The sequence below is a fragment of the Pangasianodon hypophthalmus genome, chromosome 7 (assembly GCF_027358585.1).
Source record: "Pangasianodon hypophthalmus isolate fPanHyp1 chromosome 7, fPanHyp1.pri, whole genome shotgun sequence".
NCBI classification, from domain to species: Eukaryota; Metazoa; Chordata; class Actinopteri; order Siluriformes; family Pangasiidae; genus Pangasianodon; species Pangasianodon hypophthalmus.
This window is the reverse complement of record NC_069716.1, coordinates 13,668,704-13,675,586: the sequence shown is the minus strand read 5'-3', so window position 1 is coordinate 13,675,586 and position 6,883 is coordinate 13,668,704. Positions and strand designations below refer to the sequence as shown.

The 6,883-nt window shown below is 44.3% G+C and overlaps 1 pseudogene; it reads left to right on the top strand.

The window, feature by feature from the left end:
- The first annotated feature begins 3,692 nt into the window (after nt 1-3,692).
- LOC128318625 (uncharacterized) lies at nt 3,693-6,552 on the top strand (annotated as a pseudogene).
- The last annotated feature ends 331 nt before the right edge of the window (nt 6,553-6,883 follow it).

Sequence of the window (6,883 nt, the reverse complement as noted above, 5' to 3'; positions counted from 1 at the left end):
TGTGTATATTGGTATGTGTGTGTGTGTTCCTTCAGTCCAGTTCCTAAGTATTGGAGGTATGTGTATTTGTTCCTTCAGTCCAGTTACTGAGTATTGAGGAGTCTGATTGCATGGGGGAAGAAACTATTGCACAGTCTGGTCGTGAGGGCCTGAATAATTTGGTACCGTTTACCAGACGACAGAAGGGTGAAGAGTGTGTGAGAGGGGTGTGTGGGGTCATCCACAATGCTGGTGGCTTTGCGGATGCAGCGTGAGGTGTAAATGTCCGTGATGGAGGGAAGAGAGACCCCGATGATCTTCTCAGCTGTCCTCACTATCCGCTGCAGGGTTTTGCGATCCGAAACGGTGCAATTCCCAAACCAGGCAGTGATGCAGCTGCTCAGGATGCTCTCGATAGTCCCTCTGTAGAACATGGTGAGGATGGGGGGTGGGAGATGTGCTTTCCTCAGCCTTCGCAGAAATTAGAGACGTTGCACCTCCTCTCTGTATGCTGACTCGTCGTTCTTGCTTATGAGACCCACCACGGTCGTGTCATCGGCGAACTTGATGATGTGGTTCGAGCTGTGCATTGCTACACAGTCGTGAGTCAGCAGAGTGAACAGCAGTGGACTGAGCACACAGCCCTGTGGGGCCCCAGTGCTCAGCGTGGTGGTGTTGGAGATGCTGTTCCCGATCCGGACTGACTGAGGTCTCCCAGTCAGGAAGTCCAGGATCCAGTTGCAGAGGGAGGTGTTCAGGCCCAGCAGGTTCAGCTTTCCAATCAGGTGCTGAGGAATGATTGTGTTGAATGCTGAACTGAAGTCTATGAACAGCATTCGAACATAGGTGTCTTTATTGTCCAGGTGGGTGAGGGCCAGATGGAGGGTGGTGGTAATTTCGTCATCTGTTGAGCGGTTGGGGCTTCTGCCAGCTGGGCTGCACATCCTCTGAGCACCCTGCCAGGAATGTTGTCTGGTCCAGCAGCCTTCCGCGGGTTGACTCTGTGTAGAGCCTTCCTCACATCGGTCGTGGTTACACACAGCACCTGGTCATTGGGAGGAGGGGTGGTCTTCCTCGCCGTCACTCCATTCTGTGCCTCAAACCAAGCGTAGAAGTCGTTCAGCGCATTTGGGAGGGAGGCATCACTGTCACAGGCAGGTGCTGCTGTCCTGTAGTTGGTGCTGGCCTAGATGCCCTGCCACATGCGCCACATGTTTCTGCTGGCCTTGTCTGAGCATGTGTGCACTTTGCCTCTCTGATGGCCCAGGACAGTTTGGCCCTCGCTGTTCTTAGGGCCGCCTTGTCGCCTGCTCTGAAGTTGGAGTCTCGGGTCCTCAGCAGCGCACGCACCTCTGCAGTCATCCACGGCTTCTGGTTGGAGCGTGTGGTGATGGTCTTGGAGACCCGTGGGCAGAAATATTAAAACAAGTGTCTCCTGTAACTAGTGAGAGAGAGAGAGAGTGATATAGCTGGTGGAGCTTATGACACATGTGCACACACATACTCACACACCCATACACACAATGAGGAGCATGAACTTGAACTTGATGGAGCAAAAGCCACAAGTCTGTGATGGACACTTTTTCTGTTGAGTTGTTCTGCTTTCTTGAGTTTTTGAAAGTGCGCTGACTGAATAAACAAAAGCCGAGAGCTCGGCTAACATGCCACCTGCATCCCAACTCTTCCTCCACACCATCACACACCAGTTTCTACACTGATGCCAAAACCCAGGATTGGGGAAGACTCCAAAGCCACCATGGAAGCCTCCTCACACGCGGAGATTTTCAAGTCCCTCGCCATAGATCACCCCATAGATTTCTAATAAATGACCTCAACCTCTTCTCTGGGAGGGGAGACTACATTCAGACACAAACTCAGATTTTCATGTAATACTGTTTAACTTTGATTTTCCTTTAGAAATACCAACGGTTTACCATAAAATATGCTGTATAACAAGACCAGTTTTCTTCTAAGGTCGCACACTAGGTTTAGGACATGGTTTGTCAATATCACTATAAGCTTCGAAAGGCTGCTGTGCTGCAGTAACAGAGCGAGTCTGGCTCTGTGTACTTGCCGGTATTGAAGAAAATACCTGGATGTAATTAGCAATGGCTGAACAGCACCAGGGGTAGCACTGACTCATTGGTGAGGCACACTGATTTTTTACATTCCACAATGCTATAAAGTGACACTGCACGGACAACAACCTGTGTAAATATTATTTGCAAATGTTATGCATCGAATGTCAGATTAACAGTACATTACCACTTATACATGATCTAAAATCTATGATATAATTATTTGTGTAATGTCTCTGATCTGAAATAAAATTAGAATTGAGCTATCATTAGAAAAGAACAATACTATACCAGATACTAGCTATGTTAACACACTAGGGTAATAGTAAATCAAGCTTTAAATGTAATAACAATAATGACATTTTTATTCTTTCAGCTGCTCCCGTTAGGGGTCACCACAGCAGATCACTGGTCCACACGTTTGATTTGGCACAGTTTTTACGCTGAATGCTCGCATATTATGCACTACTACCAGCTGAAGCAGGGGACTATGAGAAGATCGAGGATGAGATTCTGGCCCAGTGTGGCCTTTCTCTACCTATCACTGCTAGTGAATGCCATAAGTGGTCCTTTAAACCAACACCCACTCCTGCCAGAAAGTGGACAACCTAATGTGCATTGCAAAACGGTGACTCCACCCAGAATGCCTAACTATGGACCAAGTGGTAGAGAGGATTGCGATGGACAAATTCCTCAGAGTGTAACCAACTAGCCACTCTGAGGGAGATGGAACAGGCCCTGGAACATGCACTTGCCATGCTTGCGATGGGGAGAGGGGAGAAAAGGGATAGTTTCCACCCGAGAAACTGTCCCAAGTTGGGCCCTTGGGTTAACCAAGAAGAGGAATGGAGGGAGCCCCCAGGACGACCTGGCTATGCCACTCTCTCAGACGAACCTATGCCCTCAGAACCTGAACCTGACATGACCTGGCATGGCTAGCAGGCTGTGTCGTCCACATAAAAAAGCCCCCTGGTGCTTCCATCCTAAGCTTGTGGTTAGAGATGGACACTGTCCAAGATCTACTTGATTCCAGGGGCACAGAAATGCTGGCCTGCCCCTCACTGATTCCTCAGGCTGCTCAGATGGGTGGGACCCTCTCAGTTGCCTGTGTCCATGGAGACATCACAGAGGTTTTGGCTAAGTACGAGTGGGGGACTGAAAAGGTGAGTGGCCTCTCATTAGGTTGATGCTTGTCCTACCTGTGCCTCTTCTTGTAGGGAGACTTTGGCCAGGGTTTCCCACTTCCCTGCCCCACTCTAAAAAGGCCCCGGGTCCCAGAAAGTGACAGGTAAACCCACCTCACCGGCTTACCTAAATAGGGTGGGAGAAGACAGCACAAATGGCGGCACTGAGGGTGAGTCCCGTTTCTCCACTAATCCCCTCTTTTCGGTGTATCGGCAGGCCACTGGGAAGGGTTGCTTCAGCAGAGAGCAGAAAGAGGATGACAGACTAAAACTCTGCTGGAGCCAAGTGCTGGAAATAGACGGGGAGCACACGCACATGGAAAAAAGTCTGGGATAGGTTCCACTGGCATGGAGGTGGTGTCCAGAGTGCCAACTAACTGATCCCCAAAAATCCTCACTGGCCCCATTCATCCTGCTGCCCATCATCAGGGTTCTATTCAAAAGGATAGGAATGGACCTTGTAGGGCCGCTGCCAAAGTCAGAGCAAGGACGTGAGTGTATCCTGGTGATTGTGGACTATGCCACCCATTACCCAGAAGCACTACCTCTGCGGAAGGCCACATCTCGGACCATCACCCGGGAACTTATGATGCATTTCAGTCAAGTTGTGATCCCCAAAGGCCTACTGACAGACCAAGGTATGCCCTTTATGTCTAAACCAATGGTGGATTTGTGAAAATAGCAACTACAACTGGTCCCCAGTGCAACTGTAAGTTGCAGCCGGTGCAATTTGATTCAATTCAATTTGATTTGTATAGAGCTTTTAACAATGGCTATTGTCACAAAGAAGCTTTACAGAAATATATAAACTCATGATATTAATTTTAAATTTATGAATTTATCCCTAATGTCCCTAAATCTCCTCCAGGAGTGATCAGCTGGTGGCAGCCCTACAGTGTCCCTGTGACACATCATCAGGCTATTGAGGAAGAAGTAGCTAAAATGGTGGGAAATGGGATCATCGGGGAATCCACTAGCTCCTGGTCTAGCCCCAATGTGGTAGTTCTAAAACCAGAAGGCAGTCTATGGTTTGCAATAGCTTCTGCAGGCTTTCTGCAGAGTTTGACAGTTACCCCTGGGTGGATGACCTAGTGGAGCACCTGGGGAGGGCCCACTTCATCTCTGCCTTGGACCTGACAAAAGGCTACTGGAAGGTAGCCCTGAAGCCCAAAGCCAGACCAAAATGGCATTCTCCATCTCCAGTGGGCACTGGCAAAAGCATGTTGTGATTTTGAGAAAACATCAATCCACAATAAAATATGAAGAAAAAATAGCTTAATAATGGACACAAATATTTAGTAATACGGACATTGGAAAATTCATGTACACGTGACTGCATGAGTGTAATGCATGAGTGTAAATAGATTGTAAAACAGTCTGTTTATGTACTTATTAATATTACTCAATTCGGTGTGCTGATTTAAGTATTACTCAATAAACAGTTTTGAGATATAAAGTCGCAATTGCAGATTTGCCAACTCTCATGCATCTAATGCATTTAAGAGATGCTTTTCTTCAACATATAATTTAGATTTTACACTTATTTTATATAATTTGTAAATATTATGAATTAAAAGTCATGCGCATATTTCCATTTTGCAAAAATAGAAAAAAGATAGATGAAAAAATGTGTGTAGACAGAAATGTGTAATCAACACATCTACAGATAAATTATATGTCTGTGAAAAACATAAATCATAAATCTGAACTAAATTATTTTGAACTTAAAATTTTGAATCTGAAAAAAGAATAAATGTAAAAGAAAGTGCTCTTTTTAAGTTAAATTTTTAATTTCATTTTTCGGTTTCAAGTCTTCTTTTTGAAGTTTCAAATATTGTTTTCAGTACCACATGTAAATAAAAATATTAATGTTGTCCCAACATGCCAAACAGAGTCACATAATTTGCACCTGCTATAGGCCTGCCTAGCCTACAGTATCTACAGCTCATTCTCACTTATTGTCCCCTTCCACAATTACACCTTGACATCTGTATGGATAAATGTTTCAAAGCAGTCTTGCAGGTCCACACTGGCCTCCTGAGTCAACCTCCTCACAATCCTTGTGGATACAGGCTGCCTTTGAACTGCAGAAACATACTGAGGTGTTAACAAGACAAGGTTATGATCTGATCTACCAAATGGGGGTATGGTAGTACCTCTGTACGCTTCTTTAACATTTGCATACAAAAGGTCCAGTGTTCTATTTTCCTGTGTAATGCAGTCAAAAAACTGGTGGAAAGTGGGGAGAGTGGAATCCAGATTTATATGGTTAAAGTCTCCAGTAATTACCACAAAACCTTCAGGGTCTTTAGACTTTTACTTAGCAACAGTGGTGTGTATATGTCACATGCCTCTTTCTTGTCAGCTGACCATGGTTTTTGTGATTATGGTGTCTAGTAAATTCTGCATAAGACAAAGAGCATGTGATTTGTTTTACCTTCCTGGTCATTATCTTTAGTACATTATGCCACTTTAAGCTTTTAGATTGACTTGATACATAGGCCTAGCCTACAGTATCTACAACCCATTCTCACTTATTTTTCATACCCCCAATGATACCTTGACATCTATATGGATAAATGCAGTCCATCCATGTAAAAGCATCTCAAAATGACCAAGATCGGCAAACTGCATTCCCAAGACAACATGATGATGAGGTCTGCTGGAAGGTCCACTCGAGAAATACACGACCATCTGAGTTCCACTGGTGCACAGGCTACATTGAGGACCATCAGAAGACATTACAAAGAATGAACATCATGTATAACATCATGTATCATGTGTAACATCATGTAATTTTCACTGACCAAACAACAGTGACTTTGGATCACTTTGCCACCATGTAATTTCATAAGAATGACAGACGTGTGTCCAAACCAAAGCCAATACACCCACTGAAAGTTCATGTTTGGGGAGCAATATCCTGCGCCCTACATTAGGGAAAACTTCAGAGTCCATCACCGCTTTTTCCAGGACAATGACCCGAAACACTGCTGCAAGCAGAGTCATTGCTGCAGAGGGTATACACTGGGTGAAGACTCCACCAGAATCCCCTTATATGAATCCCACTGAGATGGTGTGGCATGCTCTGAAAGAATATATTTGGAAAGAAGCAACACCAACTACAAAGTTTGACTTAATTGCTGCCATAACTAAATTCTGGTTAGAGGAACTTACAGTAATGGCATTCAATAAGTACATAAATAGACTGTTTAAAGTTCTTCCGGTTGTGGTTGAGTATCAGGGTGGACACACTGGAATGTAGCATACATAGGCTAAAGTGTAATGCCATAAAATGAAAATACTGTACATTTCTGAACACTTTCCTATAAATATAAACTTTTTCATTGGCATAACCATTTTGTTGTATTTTTGTATTTATTAGATTTAACCGGAACATAATAAAACTGAATGCTATAGTAATGAGTGTATCTATATTTATCAATAATCGAACAGGCATGCCAACCATAGGTCATAAAATTAGTGTGACACCCACTATATAGAGAATAGTAACTTAGTGAGTGATTTTGAATACAGCATGACACGTTTGAACAGTTGCCCAACGAGGTTTGTTGCAAAGATGGGCACAATGACAAAAAATGTGACTTATAAAGTCATGTAAGTAATAATAAATACATAAGG